The following is a 26,877-nucleotide window of genomic DNA, read 5'->3' as shown; positions in this document are numbered from 1 at the left end:
ACTAATCGCTCAGTGTGAATCTGATGGGGTCATCCTCTGTTTACAGGCTATTAGATGATCCCCGACTGGCAAACATCATGTGTCACTTTGTGCGGCAATAACTCTGGAATGTTTCAATATATCCCAGTGATTTTCAGAATCTTTTTTTGTGACATATTGTACTTGATGTTAATAGTAAAGTTAGGTTGATATGTTTTGCCTTTAATTATAAAATTATCAGAAATTTGACACTTTATTTCAGCGTGCTTTTCATTTGCTTCCAGCTTATTTAATTATCTATGGGCTGTTTTCCATCTTAACAAATGTATGCAATATGCTACATGAATTTACTTTGATATTGTATATGGATTGGGTGTGATTAATGGTGTCTGTAACTAAATGTATCTCTCATATCAGAGGTTACTATGATTTTCATTATTTTTGCTTTCATTAAATATTTAATAAATATTTACAATAGAAGATAGTATTCTGCTACAGATGGATCTGGATAAGTTGGAAACTTGGGCTGAAAGGTGGCAGATGAGGTTTAACAATGATAAATGTAAGGTTATACACATGGGAAGAAGGAATCAATATCACCATTACACACTGAACGGGAAACCACTGGGTAAATCTGACAGGGAGAAGGACTTGGGGATCCTAGTTAATGATAAACTTACCTGGAGCAGCCAGTGCCAGGCAGCAGCTGCCAAGGCAAACAGGATCATGGGGTGCATTAAAAGAGGTCTGGATACACATGATGAGAGCATTATACTGCCTGTGTACAAATCCCTAGTTAGACCGCACATGGAGTACTGTGTCCAGTTTTGGGCACCGGTTCTCAGGAAGGATATAATGGAACTAGAGAGAGTACAAAGGAGGGCAACAAAATTAATAAAGGGGATGGGAGAACTACAATACCCAGATAGATTAGCGAAATTAGGATTATTTAGTCTAGAAAAAAGACGACTGAGGGGCGATCTAATAACCATGTATAAGTATATAAGGGGACAATACAAATATCTCGCTGAGGATCTGTTTATACCAAGGAAGGTGACGGGCACAAGGGGGCATTCTTTGCGTCTGGAGGAGAGAAGGTTTTTCCACCAACATAGAAGAGGATTCTTTACTGTTAGGGCAGTGAGAATCTGGAATTGCTTGCCTGAGGAGGTGGTGATGGCGAACTCAGTCGAGGGGTTCAAGAGAGGACTGGATGTCTTCCTGGAGCAGAACAATATTGTATCATACAATTATTAGATTCTGTAGAAGGACGTAGATCTGGGGATTTATTATGATGGAATATAGGCTGAACTGGATGGACAAATGTCTTTTTTCGGCCTTACTAACTATGTTACTATGTTACTATGTAAATATTTACTTATTATAAAATTGTTTACATTGGTGCTTTTCCTGTTTTACTTTTCACAATTGGTGGAATTGAGATTGACAGACAGGTTATATGAGCACCATGTATACATGTCTGCATACTTGTCCATATTTGCGTAGTTTGTGTGCATGTCTTTGTACTGTGTGTGTGTGTGTGCATGTCTACGTATTGTGTGTGTGCAGTCAGTGTATTGTGTGTGCATGTCTGCTTACTGTGTGTGCATGTTTGCGTACTGTGTGTCTGCATGTTTGCATACTGTATGTGCATGTCTGAGCACTGTGTGTGTGCATGTCTGCGTACTGTGTGTGCATGTCTGCTTACTGTGTGTGTGCATGTCTGCATATAGGACAGGCCGGAGCGAGCCGCAACCTCCCCCCGCGACCTAAGCGAAGGCCATCATGACACAGGTAGGAGAGGAGGAGGTGTGCGTTTTTAGGATAATTAGAAGGGGGTGGGCTGGCCTGGAGGGGTAATGCGTATGGAGGGGGTGGGGGCTGGTCAGTTTCCCGCTCATCTCTGCAGAAGCGACATGGCCAGCGTGGATGCCGTCTTGGAGAGCCTGAGGGCGGCTGCAGCTTCGCGCCCTCCCGGGTGGCTTGAAGCGCAAGTGGCTCATCTGGTGGACGTTGGCGGTGGAGGACCCTCGTCAGCGGTCCCCCCTTTGGAGTGGCGAGCTCAGAGGTCGCGGCCCCCGAGCGGCTGTCACCTGATTCTGGTCCAAGTGCCCCCCACAGGCTCAGGAGCCCCTCACGGGACCCTCCAGGCTGGGCGCCGGTAAGGGCAGCGGTTAGCAGGCCCCGGCCTGAGAGGAATCCTATGGCCGGACGAGGCACAGCGGCGGTTGCGGGGCCCTCACCTCGTAGTGCGGTGGGGGCGGAGCCGAGATGCTCCGGACAGCACCTGGGGGCCGCAGCATCGGGAGGCCGTGGTGGTGATGCCCCTGCCACGCGGCCTGCCTCAGCGATATCGACCAAGTCCAGAGGTTCAGTGGTGGTCGCAGGTGCGGGCGGCCCGAGGCTGGACGACGCCGGGCTGGCCTCTCCAGCAGCAGCGGGGGGTTCCCCTGATCCTGGGCCGCAGTCCAGACGGCTTCCGGCGGTGGCGGCGAGCGCAGCGGACACCGAGCGGCGCGGTTCCAGCTCTTCAGCCCAGACAGCAGCATCCCCGGGCGTGTGGAGCCCGAACCAGGGGCAGCCCGTATCAGCGGCATTCCAGAGCGGGTCGGATGGGCTGCAACAGGGACACCTGGTGGACCAGAGCGGGTCGGATGGGCTGCAACAGGGACACCTGGTGGATGGGTCGGTGGCAGATTGGACAGCGCGTCGACGTCTGGATGCCAGCACTTCGGCTGGAGGGACCACAGATTCCTCGCAGCCCGGTGAGTATGCGTCCATGTCTGTTTCTCGGTCTTGTCCTTCAGATGTTTGGTCGCCTGCAATTAGTGGAGGTCAGGGGCGCCTGGCGGAGCAGTTGAGTCGGGAGTTGCAGGTGGCGGGGAAGTTGCAGGGGTCCGGGAACTTTGGGCGAATGTGCAGAGCTTGCTAGCAAGGTTGGATCGCTGGGTGGGGCCGCAGAGTTATTTGGGAGTGTGGTCAGGCTGGCAATCTGGACTGGGTGGTCCAGTGGTGGCGCAGACTGTGGTTGCCGAACCGGTTTCCGTTTCGGTGCAGACCGAAAAAGAGAAGGAGTGCAGGATCCACTTAGATGATAGGGCGCACGGGGAGGTTTACGTATGTTTTGAGGGCCCGCTGGTTGCCCATCTTAAGAAAAAGGTTAAGGAAAAGATAGTTAAAGATGAATATGTGGAAATTTTTTCATTGCTTCCATTGGAAAAATTCAATCTTGATAAGGGGAAGAAGGAGGATTCTAAAAAAGAGGAGGAAGAAAAACGGCGGTGGCGTTTGATTCCCCAGACTTTTAGTAACTGGCTGCAGGCTTTCGCCATCCTGGCCAGTGTTATAGGTGAGAAGGCTCCAGAGAATTGTTCGGGGTTATTTTGTTACATGGATTCCATCAGCGAAGAGCATAGGGTGTATGGCGGTCAAGCGTTGCTCAGGTATGATGAGCAGTTTAGACAGCGGAAAGCGGTTCGGTCGGCTATTAGGTGGGACCAAAAAGATATTGGTCTTTGGCTACGGGTCATGGCCCAGTATAAGTTTGGCCATCCCTTTCCTGGTGGGGCCGGAGGTTCCGGCCAGGGTGTGCAGTCCGGTGCCGGAGGTTCCCCAGGTAGCGCCGGCAAGACAAGCGGACAGAAGTTGGGCGTGTGCTGGCAGTTTAATGAAGAATAGTGCAAATTCTGAGTCAATTGTAAGTTTAAACACTTGTGCTCGCACTGTAGAGGTTCCTCCCATGATGCCGCAAAATGTTTTAAATAGGGTAAGGGAAAGGCCGGTTCAGGCAATTCCCATGGGGGAGACACCAGTGATGGTGGAAAGGATGGCCCCTTATCTAGATAGATATCCGGATAGGGAAAAGGCGGCCTTGTTGTTGGCTGGTTTTACGGATGGTTTTGTTATTCTGGCTCCGTCCTTTGTGGTTCCTTGTGTAAAGAAAAAATTGCGCTCAGCTTTGTTACATGCTAACGTTGTTTTGAACAAATTGAGTAAGGAGGTGGCGCTGGGGCGTATGGTGGGTCCTTTTGAACAGGCTCCGTTTGAGGATTTAGTGGTTTCCCCGTTGGGGGTAGTTCCTAAGAAGGAGGTTGGTAAATTTCGTCTGATTCAGCACTTGTCGTATCCCAAGGGTCGGACGGTAAATGATGGTATTGATCCCGAATTGTGTTTGGTGGTGTACGCATCTTTTGATGAGGTGGTGGTTTGGGTGCAGAAGTGCGGAAAAGGCACCCTTCTTGCCAAGATAGATATAGAATCTGCTTTTCGTTTGCTGCCTGTTCATCCGTCTAGCGTTAGACTTTTGGGTTGCTTTTGGGATGACCATTTCTTTGTTGATAGATGTTTGCCCATGGGCTGTTCTTTATCTTGTGCCTTGTTTGAGGCGTTCAGTTCCTTTTCGGAATGGGTGGTGTGGGACGTTTCTGGTTATGATTCGGTTTGGCATTATTTGGACGATTTTTTGTGCGTCGGCCCAGCTGGGTCTGACTGTTGTTCCAGAATTTTGAGAGCAATCCAATGGGTGGCTTCTCATTTCGGTGTTCCGCTGGCTCCCGGTAAGACCGAAGGTCCGAGTACATGTTTATGTTTTTTGGGTATCGTCATCGATACTGTTTTGTGGGAGTTCAGGTTGCCAGAGGACGAGCTGGCGGGTCTTGGGGGTGATGTGCGGCGGGCTGGTCACCTGCGCAAGGTGCCCTTGCAAGATTTGCAGTCATTGCTAGGTAAGCTGAATTTCGCTTGTCGTGTCATGCCGATGGGCAGGATTTTTTTCCAGGAGGTTGGCTCGTGCTACGGCGGGAGTTAAGGCTCCTCATCATTTTGTACGTTTATCGGCTGAGCATAAAGAGAATTTGGCAGTGTGGACTGAATTCTTGAAGACTTATAATGGCAGGTCTTTGTTTATCGAGAGGGTGATTGATAATGAGTCTTTGGAGTTGTTCACCGATGCCTCAGGTGGGTCGGGTTTTGGAGCGTATTTTCAGGGCCAATGGTGTGCGGTTGCATGGCCAGCGAGTTGGATTTCTGCGGGACTAGTTCGTAACATTGTGCTTTTGGAAATTTTGCCCATTTTGGTGGCAGTGCATTTGTGGCAAGGGTTTTTTCGAAACAGGCGAGTTCGTTTCCATTGCGACAACTTGGGGGTTGTTTGCGCGATCAACAGTTTGTCCGCATCATCGCCTCCGGTGGTGTGCGTGTTACGGCAGTTGGTGTTGTTGTGTCTGAATTTGAATGCGCACGTCACAGCGTCGCATGTACCCGGGGTTCATAATGGCATCGCTGACTCTCTTTCTCATTTACAGTTCAATCGTTTTAGGTTATTGGCCCCGGAGGCGCAGACGGTCGGTTTGGAGTGCCCGGCGGAACTTTGGCTGGTGGTATCCGGGATGCAGAGGTGTTGATTAAGGCGTCGTTGGCTCCTAGAACTTGGGAGGCGTATCAGTTGATTTGGAGGGAGTGGGTGGCGTTGTTTCCAGCAAGTTTTTGCGGGGTTAGCCAGCAGGATCAGGTGGGTATCTTGCTATCGTGGTTGAGTCGCGGGGCGTTGAGCGGATGGTCTTCTTCAAAAGTGTCAAGAGTCATGGCGGCTTTGGCATTTGGTTTCAAATTGCGGGGTTTAGAGGATATCACCAAGTCCTTTTTGGTGCAGTGGGCAGTGAAGGGTTTTAGACGGCGACCGGAGAAATTAGATTCTAGGCGGCCGGTTTCTTTTGCCGTGTTAGAGAAGTTGGGCGAGGTGTTGGTATCGGTATGTTTTTCAGTTTTTGAGCTTGCTTTGTTTCGGCTGGCCTTTTCGCTTGCCTTTTTTGGGGCTTTTCGCGTGGGTGAGTTGGTGTCACCCAACAAACAGGTGTCAGGGGGTCTGTTGGCCAGGGATGTATTTTTGTCTGATGGGTGCGTGGAGCTGTGGTTGCGGTGATCTAAATCGGATCAGGAGGGTCGGGGTAGCAGAATTGTGTTGGGCTCTGTCGCGGGTTCGGCTAGGTGTCCTGTTGCATGTCTGCACAAGTTTTGGGGTCTCCAACCTAGGCGCGATAGGTCTTTGCTATGTCATCAGGACGGCTCTTGCTTGTCTCGCTATCAATTCACGGCAGTCTTTAAAAAGGCTATTGCGTTGTTGGGTTTGGATGGGGACGGTTTTGCTTCCCATTCTTTTCGTATTGAAGCTGCGACGGAGGCGGCAATTGGAGGTTTGGGGGCTGCTGCCATTCGGCGGATCCGTAGGTGGCGCTCGAGCAGATTTCGTAGCTATGTGCTGCCACAGGGCATGGTAAAAGGGTTTCCATAAGAGTTGCGCTAGCTGGCGTTTTTTTAAGGTGCGTGGTTCAATCCCAATTGAGTTTTGTTTTTCAGGTTCCCGGGCATTACTGGTGTGGATTCTCGGACACTCGTATGTGCATTGGGGAGCTCTGCGCGCGGACGTACGGAGGGAGGGCAGGCAGCTCGGTTTTGACCGCGGCATTGCACTAACACGGTGGTTGGGTTTTCGGGGGATGGTATGGAACCGCGTGTTGCGGGAGATACACAATAGTGTGAGTTTGGATAAAGCCCCGGATGTTTTGGTTTTGCATGTTGGGGGCATTGATCTGGGGGTTCGGCCTTTTCGGGAACTTATAAAAGATATTAAGCAGGATTGCTTGTGGTTATGGGTGTTGTACCCGGGTTTGACCATTGTGTGGTCTGAAATTGTGCCACGTAAACGTTGGAAACATATGCGGTCTTTAGAAAAACTTAATAAGGCCAGGATTAAGGTGAACAGGGTGGTGTCCGCTTTTGTGGCTCAAAATGGGGGTGTGGCGGTGAGACATTTCGAATTTGAAACGGGTAAAGGTGAATATTGGTTGGCTGACGGTGTTCATTTGAATGCCGTGGGGATGGATTTTTGGTCTCTTGCTTTACAGGAAGGCATTAAGAGGGCCATGGCTTTTCGTTCCGGTGGGGTCTCGGGCCTTTAAGGGTTTCAAAGGCCTTTCGTTGTGGTGGCTGGGGTGAGGCCTTGGAGTTGGTTGAAATTGGTTTGGGGGGTCCATTGGCGTATGGCTCCCCTGTTCTGGTGTTTAATATGTTTCGTATCTGGTGAATCGTGGTGGGGAGTTCCGGCAAGGGTGCTCGGATCTCCAGATTATTAATGTGAACAGTGAACCCGCTTGTGCGTTTTTGGTGCTCCCGAGCTAGGTTTACAACGGCTCGGAGTAAAATTATTGGTTTTGGTTAGGTTCACGTTATGGGTTGTTAAATCACCAGATTCGTGTGGGCTCCAAGAACTTCTCCTAGGTTTAAATAAATATGCTAATGTTTTACATTTATTGTTAACTGTTTTATGTTAATAAAAGAGGCTGCTGTGGCCTATATTATTCCAACAAAATGATGGTCTCTGTCTTTAATTGGGGTAAGGGGCTGGGCAAATAATGGTTGGTTATAAGGGGTAAAAAAACATTAATTGATTGGATCAAAGGGGCTAGGTACTATCCTATGGAGCATCTTCGACTATACTGGAGTCAAGGACAGGCCGGAGTGAGCCACCCCCTCCCCCCGCGGCCTAAGCGAAGGCCATCATGACACAGGTAGGAGAGGAGGAGTTGGGCATTTTTAGGATAATTAGAAGGGGGTGGGCTGGCCTGGAGGGGTAATGCGTATGGCAGGGGGTGGGGGCTAGTCAGTTTCCCGCTCACCTCTGCAGAAGCGTCCCTCCCTCCCGCCCTTAATATTGTTTTACTGGGGTGACATGATTGGTGTCGAGCGGGTGGTTTTAGTCTTTATTTGGATTTGTTAATGATGGGTCATTGTGGCCTAGGCGGCTGGGGGGAGTCCTTGGAGTTGGTTGAAATTGGTTTGGAGGGTCCATTGGCGTATGGCTCCCCTGTTCTGGTGTTTAATATGTTTCGGATCTGGTGAATCGTGGTGGTGAGTTCCGGCAAGGGTGCTCGGATCTCCAGATTATTAACGTGAACAGTGAACCCACTTGTGGGTTTTTGGTGCTCCCGAGCCAGGTCTACAACGGCTGGGAGTAAAATTATTGGTTTTGGTTAGGTTCACGTTATGGGTTGTTAAATCACCAGATTTGTGTGGGCTCCAAGGACTTCTCCTATTTTTAAATAAATATGCTAATGTTTTACATTTATTGTTAACTGTTTTATGTTAATAAAAGAGGCTGCTGTGGCCTATATTATTCCAACAAAATTATAGTCTCTGTCGTTAATTGGGGTAAGGGGCTGGGCCAATAATGGTTGGTTATAAGGGGTAAAAAACCATTAATTGATTGGATCAAAGGGGTTAGGTACTATCCTATGGAGCGTCTTCGACTATACCGGAGTCATGTGTTTGTGCATGTTTGCGTACTGTGTGTGCATGTCTATGTATTGTGTGTGTGCAGTCTGCGCATTGTGTGTGTGTTCATGTTGGCATACTGTGTGCATGTTTGTGTACTGTGTGTACATGTCTGCGTACTGTATGTGTGTGCATGTTTGCGTAATGTGTGTGTGTGTGCATGTCTACGTATTGTGTGTGTTTGTGTGCAGTCTGCATTTTGTGTGTGTGTGCATGTTTGTGCACTGTGAGTGTGCATGTGTGCATACTGTGTGTTCATGTCTGCATATTGTTGTGTGCATGTCTGCATATTGTGTCTGCATGTCTGCATACTGTGTGTGTGCATGTCTGTGTATTGTGTGTGTGCATGTCTGCATACTGTGTGTGTGTGCATGTCTGCGTACTTTGTGTGTATGTCTGCATATGTGAAGGATGAGGGGGCAGGTGAGTCCTGTTGTATACCTATATTTCTTGCCATATCTGTGCAGCATTAATTGTAGTATATGTAAAAGGAGCCCACTGAGACTCTTTTGCCCAGGGCCCACAAAAACCTGGAGCCGGCCCTGCATCAAGTGCTTTTCAGCAAATAATCTATAAACTGCCATGACAGAAATTAAAAATGTTATTTTTACCACCTAAATGCTGCTGACAACTAAAGAGGTCACAATAACTGGCTGTCAAGCACAGTGTGAGAATACTAAGTGCAACACGAAGGGATGAGGGGAAGGAAGCCCAAATGCTAGAGAAAGGGGGAGTGGAGACCCCTATGCAGATCTAATAGCACCCTGCCTACCCTACCATCCCTATATTGTTTCCACACCAATCGCCAAGCAGGAAACCTAAGCCATGTCTATTCCTAGAGCTAGGCCCTGAATAGGGAAGGGGGGATGAGCACTGGTCAGTCCTCATAGTACACTAAACACAAAAAGGGAGACAAACAAGGTGGTAGAAATTTAACTTGAGCAGACTCCAGAGAGGTAACACTAAGCATCCTCCTAGAGCATCAGAGAAGAACTAAGCTGACTGCAATAGCTACAAGCCTACACAAGGGAAAATGTGATTATTACCGGCGGCTCCCTGAAGCAGACTGAGAGTCTATAAACATCAAGGTCCAGGTGTGTCAATTAGAGCCGTACAGGGGTTGCCACTGAGTCCAAAAGTCAGAAGGATTAAGGTGTCTGCAATGCCAAACGCAAAAAGTTTCTGCAGCCAGATGCCAAGTGACTGTCTGTTGTGCATATGACACACCCTTAATACTGGCAGACTCTACTGCTATTATTTGGCCATGAATCACCAGGGCAACCATTAGGGCCACACAATCATGATCTAAGGATGCCAATGGGGTTTAAGAGGTATTCCCCACACTTAACCATTTATATGCCATAGACAGTATTGAGAGCAGCATATAAGGGGTTAAACGACCATGGTCAGTGCCAATACACATCGTGGATAATGCAGTAGCCTGTGTGATAAATCAGTTCACTCAGCTGCTAAATGAGGTAGTCACAGGAATGCTTTTCATTTAAATCTTCAGCTGGTTAATTAAAACATACATCATAAACCAGGTCAGCAGAAAAATAGCCGTATTCATACTTGCTGGCATAAACAAACAGCAATCATTACAGTCCATATAACTGCAGGGTCAGCCCGCTCAAAAAACAGGGTTTAGCTCTCTGGTAAGAGTACGGCTCTGTAGGTCACTTCACCTTCAGAACACAGACAGGACAACTATTAAGTCCAGAGGATTCACCTTTATTCCTGGACCACACCCCTCGCTGCACATAACATGCTGGAGCAAACTTCCAGGTTTATATCACTGAAGCTAATAACCTCAGTGAAGTATATCTCCCCTCCAGCACATTACCAGTGACCCTCTTACAGGTGTTAGTTATAGTGTGCAGCTGACAGCTGCTGCATTTTCACCTGCTGGGGAATGCTATTCTCTAAAAACACAGGACAGTAAAAAGATGTATTGGTGGTCACTAAGAGGTTAAATGGACACTTATTGTCTATAGATATAATACCCAGCTACTGTATGTGGTGCAGAAGTAATCAGTTGCATACAGTGTCATATAGAGATAGAAATACACTGCAGCGGCTTCTCCTTCTATTTTTTCGCCTCAATATGTATTTACTATAAAGTAGGATGCATAAGGCAACATTCATACTGTGACAAAGTCACTGGCAAAGTACTGAAGGGAAGATATGTTTCACTGAGGCTATCAGCTTCAGTGATTTGAAACCTAGAAGTTTGCTCCAGCACACTATGTGCTGAGAGGAGTTAATCAGCCATTTTAAGGTTTGAGTGGGGAATTTGTTCACCATACCTTCACCCCACAAGATAAATCGACAGCCTTCTTAATTATTAGCCATTTAGTAGGTCTGGAAAGGCTATCTCCAGAGAGGTGCTAGTGGTTATGGTAACCTGAACTGTGTGTTTTTGGTAATCCTGAGGGGGTGGATCCCAGTGGCTAAACAGACTGTATACCATTTTGTTTTGTTTTCCTGTTTTGCCCAGAGGCACATGTTTATATTTACTTCACACTGGTTGATGCTGCATGTATATAATATACCAGTGGAAGATTTAAAGAGATTGTGTCTTGTGTCTATCTCCATATGCAGCCGAGTGAGAAGATCTACCACAGTTTGTGCTATAAGTGCGGGTAATTTCCCAAGGAAACATGTGTGATGGCTGTGGACAAACCACATGTCCTGGTTGACAGTGGCCATAAGCCAGAGAGTGACATCAGACAGGTGATCAAACACCTGGTTAAGGTCAAACAACATCAGCAGCAGCAGCCAGTACAACTGGAAACAAGTAAACTGTAGGTGCACCTGCTCTATTTGCAGCTGAAGCAAAAGCAACAGAAGGTGCTTACTTGGCAGATAGAACTCCTCGCAAAGTCCGCAGGTAGGAGGTCGGCAGCCCCTCGTCCAAGTCCAGGTGATGACACACTTGTCCGAGAGACGGTAAGATGAGCAATACAAAAGATAACCCCAGGCGATAACCTCAGAGCACAAAGGGTCCACCACTGGACGTATTGTGACAAACCCAGTTGCTCCGAAATGTTTGACTTACTGCATCTTGTACAGAGTGGTCCTCCACTCCAGCTCAGATGGTTTAATGGGTTGTCATGGACAGATTTATCCACTCCCTACATTGGCTGGTACCAACCAGGGTTGCCCAAGGGAACCACCGAAATGCAGACTAGCTGGTTGGCCTAGTGGAAAGTTACCAGGTCATTGATGGGTCCCTAATGAAGCCAGGCATTTTTGTATACCCTTATTAGGGTACCCAGAAGATGCCCAAATCTCAAAAGAGGGGTAGTAGAGCCACAACTGGGGGGAGTACGAGGTGATGAAGATGTCACAGTCCAGGACACATAGCCTCCCGTTGTCCTATGTCCTTCAAACAGATGTACTGCAGCATAGGGAGATGCTGTTCACAGTAAGCTTATCCAGCCTAAAGTGTGGAGTATCTGGCCGATAAGGGGCCACAAGCATGTCCCGCAACAATAAATAGGGTACTGGTGTCTGGACTCTTGGGCTCTGGGAGTTGATCTCAGGGAAACACATGGGCATTTGCTGTATCCATAGGGACACCAAGGACTGCCCCATCGCTAGAGTGACTATAAAAATGAGCCATGTCACTGATTCCCATGAGGTTGGGGTAGTCAAACACTTGCTATATCCAGTGATAGTCGGTTGGGACTTTAGCCTTTTCTGGGAATTATGGAGAAAAGCAGGGGTATCCACTAATTCAATCAGGAGCTGGTTCACCCATGAAGAATCCCCGTTGAAGTTGGACAGGGATGAGTTCCTCTTGTGTGTCCTTGCCGGCTATGAGAATGAGTTGGTGACCCATGAGGGTGAGATTTCTAAGTTTGTTGTTTCTGAGGGGACTGCTTAAATGGAGGATCTTATGATAAAAGTGCAATAGACTCTATAGGCAAGGGTAATAGAACAGGCTCTTTTTCATGTCTTGGGTGGGCATCTAGGAGTAGACAAAACTTAAGAACAGGTCCTTCAAAGATTCCACTGGCCTGGATGTCACCGAGAGTTTGCTAATTACTGCTGGTCCTGTCCTACATGTGAGCTAACTGCTCCCGTATCCCAACTCCGCAGTCCCCTAGTTTCATTGCGCACTATAGAGATCCCATTTGACTGGATTGCCATGGACCTTGTCAAGTCCCTGATCAAGTCCACCAGGGGCACCAATTCATCATGGTGGTGAGGGACTATGCCACACATGCCCGAGGTGGTACCACTGAGAAACTCCGCCAGGAGTATAGCCCGAGAGCTGGTCCATATTTTCACCCGGACAGGCCTGCCAAACGAGATCATGATGGGCCAAGTAACTTCTTTTATGTCCAAGATAATGATGAAGTTGTGTAAGGCTCTCCAAATTACACAACTCAGTATATTTTGTGTACCATCCTCAGACAGACGGCCTGATGGAGAGTAGCATTTCTGTTATGACAATAGGAAACTAAATAAGGTGGCTAAATTCAACTCATATCCAATGCCCCAGTTTGATGACATTGAGAGGCTAGGGTTAGCTGAAATATCACCACCCTGGACCTAATGAAATGGTACTGGCAAATTCTACTGTCCACAAGTGCCGAGGAGAAGATGGCTGTTACGGTTAGGAACCAAGAGAACGAGGTAGGTGAACCCACTGAACCGAAACAGCGAACCTCCCCAGAGGACGAGTGGTCCAGGTAGACCACCCCCTATACAGGGAGCGTTAGGAGCAGGCCCAGGGGAGACTACTGCACGGCAGCCGGTACCAAAAGGAAGGGAGAGAGGAAGGGACTAGGCAGGGAGAGAGGAAGCGACCAAGGTTATTTAGAGGACTGGGGGGTCTGCAATACCAAGATAGGTTATTACACTTGGGGCTATTTAGTTTGGAAAAATTAAGACTAAGGGGTGATCTTATTTTAATGTATAAATATATGAGGGGACAGTACAAAGACCTTTCTGATGATCTTTTTAATCATAGACCTGAAACAGGGACAAGGGGACATCCTCTGCGTTTGGAGAAAAAAAGGTTTAAGCATAATAACAGATGCGGATTCTTTACTGTAAGAGCAGTGAGACTATGGAACTCTCTGCCGTATGATGTTGTAATGAGTGATTCACTACTTAAATTTAAGAGGGGACTGGATACCTTTCTGGAAAAGTATAATGTTACAGGGTATATACACTAGATTCCTTGATAGGGCGTTGATCCAGGGAACTAGTCTGATTGCCGTATGTGGAGTCGGGAAGGAATTTTTTTCCCCAATGTGGAGCTTACTATTTGCCACATGGGTTTTTTTTGCCTTCCTCTGGATCAACATGTTAGGGCATGTTAGGTTAGGCTATGGGCTGAACTAGATGAACATATAGTCTTCCTTCAACCTTAATAACTATGTAACAATGTAACAGAAAAAAACAAGAAAGATGATGGGAAGCGGGTAACGGGAAACAGACTAAACAGAAGGAGAATGGAGGACAAACCAGAAGACAGGATGAGGACACTGGACCACGGATGAGCAGGAGACGAAGGCGGGAGGACTAAACTGAGGAACAGGAGCACTGAGGTAACTGAGTCTCAGGAGGACTGGAGCTGAAAGGAAGCACGAAAACAGACAAAGGTTAGGCACGGAAACAAAAAACCAGAAACGTAAGACTAGCCGAAAAGAGAACACAGAGTACGCAGAGAAGCGAGAGAGCCAGAGACACTTGCAAGAAAACAAATGACAAACAGGCACAGCCGAAAGGAAGAGGCGGCCTTAAATGCAGAGCGGCAGCGTACCTTCCGGGTCATGGTCCTCCAGGACCACAGAGAGCAGCGGAAAGAGCATCAGGACAAAAGAACAGTGTGCGCGTGCCAGAGGTGTATCTAGGGTTTCTGGCACCCGGGGCAAGAATTCATTTCGGCGCCCCCCCTCCCCCAAGGACATATGCCCCCATCAGCCCCATCATTGTCTTCTCCTCCCCCACCATCCCCATCATTGCCCCCTCCCCGTCAGCCCCATCACTGCCCTCTCCTCCACCATCCCCATCATTGCTCTCTCCCCGTCAGCCCCATCATTGCCCTCTCCTCCTCCACCATCTCCATCATTGCTCTCTCCCCATCAGCCACATCATTGCCCTCTCCTCCTCCCCATCCCCATAATTGCTCTCTCCCTGTCAGCCCCATCATTGCCCTATCTTCCCTCCCCACACACACACACACACCATTCACTTCTCTGCACATTCCCCTGCAGCGTGATGCACACACACCCACACACCCAATACTGAGCCACACACATACACATATTCACATACACACACATACATTGTCACACACACACACACATTCACATACACACACACACACACATACACACATTCACATACACACACATTCACATACACACATTCATACACCCCTCTCACCTCTCCTCGCGCTCTGCCGCAGCATCTCATCCTCATCGCCTTCCTCTGACACAGCCGGCCGCTGAATGATGACGTCATCCAGCGGCGTGTCTGTGTGAGAGGAAGCAAGAGGAAGCAGGAAGACCGATCGCTGGGCAGCGGAGCTGCATGGATTTCTCCCTGCCCGCCGCAGCCACTCTGCAGGGGCTCCCCTCCACCTCTGCACACGTTGGGAGCCGGCGCTCTGCAGCTTCTCTGTGCCGGCTGTCAGCTTGACAGTCGGCACAGAGAACAGCTGACTCCCAGACAGGGGGCGGCAGAATGCAGCCGCCAGGAGAGACACTGCGAACTGCCGAATTAGGCGGCCCGACTGCGCCCCCCTGCCGGCTGCACCCGGGGCACATGCCCCAGCTGCCCCCCCCTAGATACGCCACTGGCGCGTGCGCAGAGAGACCTAATGCGCCCGCGCCCGACAGGAAGCAAGAGCTGGGAGAGCGAGCAGTGGAGCCCACACTGGGGGGAAGAACAGGAGCGCGCCGGAACGCCGTGGAACGGTAAATATGAGCGGACAGCAGGGGCCGTGGCGATGAAAACGGCGACCTGACAATGGCCTTCTCTACAACTGACTGGTGCTTTCAGAATACTATGATATCGTTCAGTCTGCAGGGAGACCCAGATACCTTCCAGAGAGCCATGGACCAGATCCTAGCCTCTAAGAAAAAAATATGCTGCAGCTTATCTGGATAACATTCTGATCTTAGGCTTGGGGACATCAATTGCAGAAGGTCCATGTTGTACTGGATGAGCTGAGGAAGGCAGGGTTTACCATAAGCCCAAAGAAGTGTGCCATGGGAAAAGAAGAGGTAAAATACTTGGGCTACATCATTGGAAAAGTTGAAATAAAGCCGCAAGTAAATAAGGTGAAGGCAATCCAAAATTTGCCGCACCCGTCTCCAAGAAACAGGTTTGGGCATTTCAGGAATTGTGGAATACTGTCAGCGATTTACCCAAATCTCAACTTGATAGCTGCACCACTGTCTGACCTTCTTAAGGGCACAAAGACGTCAACAATCAAATAGTCATCTGAAGCAGACATGGCATTCCAGGAGTTCAAACTCGCCCTGTGTAAGCAGTCGATCTTAATCGCACCTGACCTCAGCAGGGAATTCGTGGTCGAGATGGACGCCTCAGAGGTCATGATGTCATGAGAAGTAAATGGGGAGTAACAGCCCATGCTGTATCTAAGCAGAAAACTCCAGCAATTGTGAAAAAAGAGTGCTTAGCCATCAAATGGGCAATTGACATTCTGAGTTACTACCTGATAGGCAGGAAGTTCAGGCTAGTGTCAGGTCATGTGCCCCTGAGATGGAAGGGGAAGAATGCCCAGGGTGACTAGGTGCTTTCTAGTGTTCCAGGATTTTAGCTTTCATGTGGAATATTTAAAGAGACAGTGTTCCTGTGTATACCAACTTGTGCAGCTGAGTGAGCCGATCTACCAGAACACATTCAGTATTTGGTCAGTTTTTAGCATCATTATTTGTAAGCTAAAACTTGTAGTGGGTGAAAAATGCAGAAGTGGTGCTCGTGTTTCTATTATACCTTTCCTCTGTTACACTCCTGATTTTGGAGTACAAATACTGACCAAATACTGAACGTGTGAACGTGGCCTAAGGGAAAGTCTGGAATAAATTACAAATTACAAAGTAGTAGTTACTACTTTTTAAAATGTCTCCTGCACTGAAATAAAAATTGAAGGAAATGAAGCATCTGTACTGGACACCTAATGAGGCCATCAGCCCAATAGTGTTCTCTAATCTTAGCTTTCATTGTATTTTGGAATTTTTGAAAGTTTGATGTATTTCATCTAGAAAAACATATTCACTGAATGATTTAAACAAGCAGTCACCCTTAGTATAACTACATAAAAGCAGCCTGTCATGAAATGCACTTATTACATTGCACTCATTCAATATTGCGCTTCACCGATTAGGTACTTGATTGTCAAAATCTACTCTGCTCATTGAGCCACAGAAAATGGCTGTGTAATAGAAGTTAATGACACAAAAAGTGAATTCTCTCCACTGAGAAGTTTACCTCTTCACACTAGATAAATCCAAATTAAAAAGCTAAATTGTTTTTCTATTTGTTTAATGAAAAGTTAAATGTAAGGTAACTTGACAATGTTTTTGATATTTGTCTCTCTATGTGAGCTCACTTTTCATTCTTAAGAACATAAAAAAAGTATTTCTACAAATCTGAGTTATGCTATTCAAGCTGATTATGAATAAATGCTTAAAAACTTACCCATTACTTGTAGAAAATAGGTCTTTGGCAATAAGCAAAGTAGTCCACCCCCATCAGACCACTATTGAGCAGAGAGTGTGCAAGTTCTCTGCTGCACACAATGAGATATACCAATTTGAGAAAGAATAATATAAAATTTAGGGGCATGTATGAAGGTATAAGTCCTTCTGAACTGTCATGATACTTGCTAATATTAGTGCAATGTTTCCTACCTTCCTTCTGTCTGCAAGACACTATAGATAAGGTGCGCAAAATCCAAAAGATGAAATCTCCAAAATGGGGCTCTGCATGATATAATATCCCCTTCTTCCACCAGATTTATGTGCAATTTTACAGGGAATGCTTGACAGAAGCGACAGCAGTCCGCTTGGCCGACATCAAATAAAAGTAGGGATTTGCTACAAAATTACTAATGGACCTAAAAAGGACTATCGACTCTACACTGTTACTTCGATGGGAGACGGCTTAAATCTTCTTAAAAATGGATCTTAAGTAAACCTACCTCAACCTCTACACATGCCAGGTCTCTTACCCACGTCTCCCAGGAGTAGACCATGGTTGGAAATGACAGCTGCAATTCTTAGGGTATGTTTGCACGGTCAGTAAATGCTGCGGGTTGGACGCTGCGTACATATTACAGTGGAGGTGGACATGCAGCGCGCCTTTCCAGACCGCAGCATGTCAATTTATGTAGCGTTCCTGCACTTAATACACATGTGATTAGGAAGATAATGCAGTTGTACCACATTTAATGAAAGTGTATAGATAATTTATGCAGCAGAGACTGAGCATCTCCGCTACATAAATTGACATGCTGCAGTCTGGAAAGACATGCCACATGTCCGGCTCCTCAGGTAAGCCGTGGGCTCTGGCGCATAAAAGAGTGGGCATGGAATTTCTTGAAATCCCATCCACTATGCTGTAACAGCTGGATGCTGAAGGTTGGATGCTGCAGATGTATGCAGTGTCCAACCTACAACATTTACTGACCATGTGCACATACCTCCAATATATCTGCAAACAGCAAATCACTTTTTTTTTCCTTCCCAGAAGCCAGCTTTCAATTAGCTTTACTTCAAGTGACAAAAAAAAACATGCAATGAAAAAATGCCTCAAAAAATGCATCAAAAACGAAGGTGAACTGCCAGTGACCTCAGATGAAGATTTGGTGCAGATTTCACCTGTGCCAAATCCTTAACAAATACTGAGCCATTCCTGATCGTGCGCACATACCCTTAAAGTGATTGTGTCATTGGACCTACTGTTCAAATCACGATTTTATGTACTGCACTTGCTTTTTACAATTTTTACATTTTTTTTTATTTTATGATCTTTATATATACAGTGTTATATATATAATAGTAATGTTGCAATTATCGCACTGGCCGCTGGGGTTATTTTAGTCTCATACTGTTCTGTTATAAAGAGTTTTCAGTAAGCTGCATATTATCACTGACAGGATTACAATGACAGATAATCTATATACATAATTGTCTAAGGGTTTTTCCGTCTGTCTGTCCTGGAAATCCCACGTCTCTGATTGGTCGAGGCCACCAGGCCTCGACCAATCAGCGACGGGCACAACATGGCGACGATGATGTCATAAAGGTTGCCTCGACCAATCAGCGACGGGCACAGTCTGCCGAGAATTTACCTCGACCAATCAGCGACGGGCACAGTATCGATGTAGATGTCATAATGGTCGCCATGGCGACAATGATGTTATAAAGGTTGCCTCGACCAATCAGCAACGGGCACAGTCTGCCGCGAATTCTAGAATCATCATTGTCCATATACTACGGGGACATGCATATTCTAGAATACCCGACGCGTTTTGTATGTTACAGACAGACACGACAGATGGAAGTCACCCTTAGATGATTATACAGATAGATTTATATTTAATACAGAACTATCTATATATATAATTGTCTAAGGGTTTGTCTGTCTGTCCTGGAAATCCCACGTTGCTGATTGGTCGAGGCCGGCTGGCCTATGCCCGTTGCTGATTGGTCGAGGCAGCCAGGCCTCGACCAATCAGCGACGGGCACAGTCTGCCGCGAATTCTGGAATCATCATTGTCCTCCACTGCTGTCAAGTGCCGCCATTGTGTTGTCTAAGGGTCTAATTGTCTGTCTGTCTCGGATATCAGCCAATCAGCGATATTAGTGCGGGATTTAAACACCACTGACAGCGCAACATACATACATATTCTAGAATACCCGATGCGTTAGAATCGGGCCAACATCTAGTCCCTCTATATACAGCTGATGATCCAGGACCAACTATTCACAATAGATGATGTCCTAGCTGACACTGCCTTCTTCTTCTTTCACATTAACCTTTGCACAAGCTCACTAGATGCTTCAAAACAAAAGGTGGTTCTGGCTCTGTTCTTTGTGGCTAATGTACATGTGGATTTCCTGAAACAACCTGATGTAGAAGATGCAGTGTTGCCAGCCCCATATCTCTCTAGTCAATACCTATTACTGTCACAATTATAACCCAAAATTGTAAGTATTTAACAACCTTTTCAAACACATGATCTGGTGGGAAGCTACAACACTAAGAGGATATAAGTTTGTTGCTCGGGGAATCTGTTAAATATTCTAACTACTCCTATCATAAATTTCCCAGTGTCATTTTAGCCTGAGATCAGACAGAAAAAAGAGACAGTTGTCACCATATGCAATTCTGCATAGTGTATTTCTCCCAGGAGCTGTCAGCTTTTAGTCATGAATGTACCCTGTGAATCTTTGCATGGGTCTGTGGGAGAGGGTTCTGCTCCTGTAGGATCGGATGGATCTCGTCAACCTTTGGGTGCGGTTCATTGATGAAATCTTTTGGATCCTGTGGGGATCCATTGAGCAACTGGACCACTTCATGAATGAGCTTAATAAAAATACGTATGATATTCTTCTGTCCAACAACCCAAATAAATACATGAGATAGATGTGAGCACACAAAGGGACATCATGCAGACAAATGTGTTCCAGAGGAAGACATCTACTAATGCTCTTCTGCATGCTTCATCTGATACAGACCATCAGATATATCCGTATACGTCATTTCTTAGAATGAGAAGATTTAGTTCCCACAAATCAAGATTTTGAGAGACAAGCCAATGACCTTACAGGCTGATTCCTCAACCATAGCCTCCAATCTGTTAAAAGGGGATACCTGAGGGCCAAACAGGCACCCCACCAGCAACTCTTACAGAAACCTCAAATTAAGAAAAAGCAGGTGAGATTTATTACCAATTACCATGTTACGGAACCCCACAGCACCAAGAATATGTTGTGTAGGTTTATGTATGTATGATAGGTTCCATGTGAGATGCATGTCCCTAATGCATCAGCCCGCAGCCGTCCATCAGCTGCGCCCCTGGGCAGATGGGGACAAGATATTCCCCTTTTGACCTCCCCCACCTTTGTAATTCCCACAGTAAATATCGGCAGGCTCCGGCCACCTGCGGCTATTGTAATGTATGCCTGGCCTGCTGCTTTTCAATTGGCCCACCCTCTGTATCTGTGTGATATATTCTGTGTCCTGTGAGTAAAGTGTTGTCATACTGGAAATAAGTGGAGATGCAGTGATCTTTTATATGCGCCCATGTAACTCCAGACAGCGTCCTTCATTCAGACTCCAGCCAAAGCAGAGTGGACCTCCTGAAACATGGGGTGGAACTGAAAGAGGTACCCCAGCACGGTAGACCCTGTTACACCATTCCCATTGGGATAGGCTCCAGCAGTGTAACAGGGGTTCAAACCCATGAACCTGTGCTTTGAGGTCTGCTTCTCTATCCACTGAGCTACAGCAGTTACACATTTTCAGTGGGTGTTTGATGTCCATTATCCTTGCTTTAGTCTTTTTAGATAAACACATGTTTTCATTTATTAATTTGTCTGCCCAATCACCTTTCAGTGGCGGCTATATAGACTTTCCCACTGATGGTATTTCCTGCTGCTGATATTCTCATTTAGATGTACAGTAATTCTGCTGTTGTTTATGCCAGTCAGTGAATGACCAGCCAGGGATTATCTCTCTGCTGATTATGCTTTTCACCACAATTCTTCTGTGAGCATCAACTGTTGGGTCTCAAAGCTGGACACCTAGCATGAGTTGTCCCCCTATGACTTGGAGGTGTTGTGTTCACTGCAACTGGCATCTTGTCTGAGCGGATTTTTAGTGCCACCTGGGATGGTGTGGTAACAGACAGACGCTTGCAGCTGTCAACAGAAAATGTTGACAGACTCACTCTCGTAAAAATGAACAAAGCCTGGATTAACCTTGACTTTTCCAAACCACCAGATGACAGCAGCAAATAAAGTATTTTTAATCTTCAATATTTGAATGAGGCCCTCCATTTATTGCCTTCAAGTGTCTATTTATGACCCTCCTTATAATTCTTTTCTGGCTTTGCACTGTGTGCAGAGCCTTTATGAGTGTAGGAGTAACACAACTACATTTTCTTAATATTTGAGTCAGGCACTACAGTTGGTGTCTTCAATGATGTATGGCTCACCTATATAAAAGCAAAAGAAAAGTCCAAGGTGCTATAGGATTTTTACAGGATGAAAATGGTAAAGTGGTCAAAAATGATGTTGAAATGGCCGAACTTTTAAATTCCTACTTTGCATCTGTGCTCTCTATAATAAAGAAATTGTAACATCAACTGATCATCGCGGTGTCATCGAAGGAATAAAAGAATCCACACTATCTATAAACAGAGTGATAGTGAGGGAACACCTAGCTAATTTAAGTGAATTTAAATATCCTAGTCCAGATGAATTACATCCTAGTATACTGAGTTAGCAGAGAAAATTGTAGAACTGCTGGCACAACCTTTGAAAAATCCTTGTGAACAGGAGAATTTCAGAGGATTGGAGAAGGGCAAATGTTGCCCCCATCTTCAAAAAAGGAAAGAAGATGGAGTCAGGAAATTACAGGGCAGTGAGCCTTACTTCTATACCAGGAAAGATCTTTGAACAAATTATTAAACAATATGTATGTAAGTTCTTGGATAAGAATACAGTAATTAACCAGAGCCAGCATGAGTTTGTAGCAAACAAGTCATGTCAGACTACTCTAATTTCCTTCTATGAAGGAATCACTGAGTGGATGGAACAGGGAAATGCAGTAGATATAGTATATCTCGACTTCAGCAAAACATTTGATAGAGTATCTCATACTATCCTTATTGGAAAAATTACCAAATATGGGTTTGACAAAGCTACAGTTAGGTGGATTCATAACTAGCTCAGTGATCGTACTCAAAGAGTGATGATAATAAATGGTTGCACATTCAATTGGAAGAATATTTCAAGTGGAGTACCACAAGGCTCAGTCCTGACCCCAGAGTTGTTTAGCATATTTATATATGATTTAGATAAGGAAACTGAAGGTAAATTGATCAAATTTGCAGACAATGCAAGGAATAAGGCAAGAAAGGATTTAGAACGATCTAGATAAGTTTAAACAACTAATAGAATGGTATTTAACAAGAATAAATGCAAGATTCTACATCTGAGCAAGAAAATTGAACATTACATCTGCAGAATGGGAGGAATAGAACTAAACAGCAACATGTCTAAGAAAAACTTTGGTATACTAGTAGATTACAGACTGCACATGAGTCAACAGTGTGATACAGTAGCAGAAAAGGCAAACACAGTTCTTGGATGTATTAAAAGTAGCATAGTGTCTAGATTACATGAAGTAATTATCCCCCGCTACTTCTCCTTGGTCAGGTTGCATCTGGAATACTGTGTCCATTTCTGGGCACCACATTTTAAAAAATACTTTAAAAAACTGGAGCAAGTTTAGAGAAGAGCTACCAGGTTGGTGAGGGGACTGTATAGTATGTCCTATGAGGAACCGTTAAAGAGGAGAATAAAAGCTGTCTACAAATATCTTAAGGGATGTCACAGTGTCTAGTGATCATCCTTAGTCTCATCTGCACATAGAAACACAAGCAGCAATGGAATGAAACTGAAAGGGAGAAGATATAGATTAGATATTAGAAAAATACATTTGACAGTGAGGGTGATCAATGAGTGGAACAGACTATCATGAGAGGTGGAATGTTCTCCTTCAATGGCAGCTTTTCAAACAGAGGCTGGACAGACATCTGTCTGAGATGGTTTTTTGAATCCTTTGCTGCATTGAGCAGGGGGTTGGACACGATGATTCTTGAGTTCCCTTCCAACTCTAACATTGTATGATTCTATGACTCTATGATTCTATGACCCTGCTTGTAATTTTTAGCAGGCTTTTCAGTGTGTACAGAGATGTTATGAGTGTTGGAGTACCACATCTACACGTTTTCACAATATTTTAATGAGGCACTACATTTGGTGCCTTCAATGGTGTATGGATGACCATACTTATATTTTTTGGCAGGCTTTGCACTTAGTGCATAGCCTTTATGAGTCTAGGAGTACCACTACATGAGGACTTCCTTTATGTCTAATACAGGGTGTATCTGAGACCCTATACCATCTAATTTTTGGCAGTTCTTGCTTCCTTAATAATATACACTAAAGCTTCTATTTTTTAATAAAAATTTCAGTTTTGGTTTACTTAAATTATTATTTCTTTTTAAATCCTGTCGTAATTTTGCCTTATATACAAGTCATTATACAGGAAACAATGTCTCTTAACATTTGTTTTTCAACTTCTTTTTGATTTAGAATGTTTTATTATCAGTAGGGTTGAGCGACTTTTATTTTTATAGGATCAGGTCGGGTTTCACGAAACCCAACTTTCTCAAAAGTCGGGTTGAGTGAAATCGGCCGATCCTATAAAAAAGTCGGGGTCGGGGTCGGCCGAAACACAAAACCCAATGCAGTGCAATGGGATACTATGGATCCCAGGGTCTGAAGGAGAAGAAACTCTCCTTCAGGCCCTGGGATCCATATTAATGTGTAAAATAAAGAATCAAAATAAAAAATATTGATATACTCACCCTCGGACGCGCCCTGGTACTAACCGGCAGCCTTCCTTCCTAAGAATGAGCGCCTGAAGGACCTGCGGTGACATCGCGGCTTGTGATTGGTCGCGTGAGCGGTCACATGGGCGGTCACGTGACCAATCACAAGCCGCGACGTCATCTAAGGTCCTTCACGCGCTGATTCTTAGGAAGGAAGGCTGCCGGAAAGAAGCAGGGCGCGTCTGAGGGTGAGTATATTCCTATATTCCAGGGGTCGGGTCGGGTTTCATGAAACCCGACTTTGCCAAAAGTCGGCGACTTCTGAAAATGGCCGACCCGTTTCGCTCAACCCTAATTATCAGTTCTTAAAGTGAAGTAACATTGTGACACCATTGTTCTCAGCAGCAATCTGGAAGTCAGAGATGCTTCCAAGGGTCTTCCCCCTGCTGTTCTCTTTCCATTCAGCATTTTTTCATCCATTTCAATATTTTCTCTGTCTCTCAGAACTCCTTGTAGGGTCTGACAGAAAAATGCTAGGGTTTCCCATTGACTCCTATTATACTCATTACTTGAATTAAGCATCAAGGCATTATTAAATGATTGGTTTGAGTAACTAGCACCTGAGCATTTCAGTGCTCACTCATCACTAGTTAAACCCCCCACTTTGCAAGTACAAAAGTAGAAGTCATCATTATGGTTTTGTGGCTCCCTCTAGATCATAGGCACGCCAAAACAAAAAGCATTCTTTCTTCCCTTTAGACCATTGTCATATTTCTTCTACCTAAACGGAACACACTACTTGTGGAGCCCACGACTAGTCCTGAGCACCTAGTTTACCCCAAAGTACATATCATACACTTTTGGAACAAAATCCGTAATGTTCCTTTGTTTTTTCTTCATTACAAAACAGCCACAAATATAGCAAAAGTTGCCGAGTGAATTACGACACCTTCTTGTAGCCATTTTGATCACATTGTTAGAAATGGAAGCTTAATCCACCACAACCACTAAATACTGAAAGGAATCAAGGTAAGCACACCAACACACTCTTATGAACTCTGTGTAAAAGAAAATCTGCCTTTGCTCCTCATAGCAACCAACCATAGTGCAGCTCTCATACTGCTGAGGTAAAATAAAAGCTGTGAAAATGAAACGATTGCTGATAGGCAAATATTTGCTGGTCAGAGGTCATTTATTGGTCTGTTTAAGCAAATAGCGCTTCAGAGCAAATAAAAAAATCTGAAAATGATCGCACAGTGCACATAGGCTGCCACTGTTCTCGGCAGCACTGGTTTTATTTACACAGGGCAATGTACTGCTGATAAGAACGATCTTTTGTGTAAACCATATGATCATTTCCCAAGTATTTTGCTTATTTGTCGCATGATCAGAAGCCTATATAGACCACACAGTTATCATATATGAGCATTCCTAGGAATGCTCGTCTACAATAGTCTTGCAGTATACATGGACTTCCTTAACTATGCATGGTGTGGTTTTGTTCAGTTACAGTATGGTGCAATTATTCGGATGATGTATAGAGGTATTATTTAATTGCAATATAGTGGTCTTCTGTAGTTAAGATTTGTTGTTGATAGTGAGTCACTATAAGGTGAAAATAATAATCTAGTATTTTTTGTTATTACTTGTAGTTATACAGGTGCTTCTCACAAAATTAGAATGACATCAAAAAGTTAATTTATTTCAGATATTCAATACAAAAAGTGAAACTCATATATTATATGGAGTCATTACAAACAGAGAGATCTATTTCAAGTGTTTTTTTCTGTTAATGTTGATGATTATGGCTTACAGCCAAGGAAAACCCAAAAGTAATTTTCTAAGTAAATTAGAACACTTAACACCAGCTTGAAAAATGATTTTGAAATCCGAAACGTTGGCCTACTGAAATGTATGTTCAGTAAATACCCTCAATACTGGGTTGGGGATCCTTTTGTATCAATTACTGCATCAATGCGGCATGGCATGGAGGCGAAGAGCCAGTGGCACTGCAGAGGTATTATGGAAGCCCAGGTTGCCTTGATAGCAGCATTCAGCTCATCTGTATTGCTGGGTCTGGGGTCTCATCTTCCTCTTTACAGTTCTCTATGAGGTTAAATTCAGGCAAATTTTCTGGCCAATCAATCACAGTGATACTGTTGTTTTTAAATTAGGCATTGATAATTTTAGCAGTGTGGACAGGTGCCAAGTCCTGCAGGAGAATGAAATTTCCATCTCCAAAAAGCTTGTCAGCAGAGGGAAGCATGAAGTGCTTCAAAATTTGCTAGTAGACGGCTGCGCTGACTTTGGCCTTGATAAAACACAGCGGACGTACACCAGTTGATGACATGACTCCCCAAATCATCACTGATTGTGGAAACTTCACACTAGACTTCATGCAGCTTGGATTGTGTGCCTCTCCACTCTTCCTCCAGACTCTGGGACTTTGATTTGCAAATGAAATAAAAAACATAGTTTCATCTGAAAGGAACACCTTGGACCACTGAGCATGTCCAGTTTTTTTTCTCCTTGACTCAGGTAAGACGTTTCTAGCATTGTCTGTTGGTCATTAGTGGCTTGACACAAGGAATGGGACACTTCTAGCCCATGTCCTGGATACGTCTGAGTGCACTAGCAGAGGTCCAGTCCTTGTGAATCTCCCCCAAAATTTTGAATGGCTTTATCTTAACAATCCTTTCAAGGCTGCGTTTATCCCAGTTTCTTGTGCACCGTTTTCTACCTCACTTTTTCCATCCACTCAACTTTCCATTAATATGCTTCTATACAGCACAGCTATCTTCTTTAGCAATGGCCTTTTGTGGCTTACCTTCCTTGTGGAGTGTGTCAATGACTGCCTTCTGGACATCTGTCAAGTCAGCAGTCTTTCCCATGATCGTGTAGACTAAGGGACGTTTTTAAATGCTTCAGAAGCCTTTGTGCAGCGTCCCAGA

Source organism: Ranitomeya imitator, chromosome 2 (assembly GCF_032444005.1).
Source record: "Ranitomeya imitator isolate aRanImi1 chromosome 2, aRanImi1.pri, whole genome shotgun sequence".
NCBI classification, from domain to species: domain Eukaryota; kingdom Metazoa; phylum Chordata; class Amphibia; order Anura; family Dendrobatidae; genus Ranitomeya; species Ranitomeya imitator.
This window is presented reverse-complemented; position numbering follows the sequence as displayed.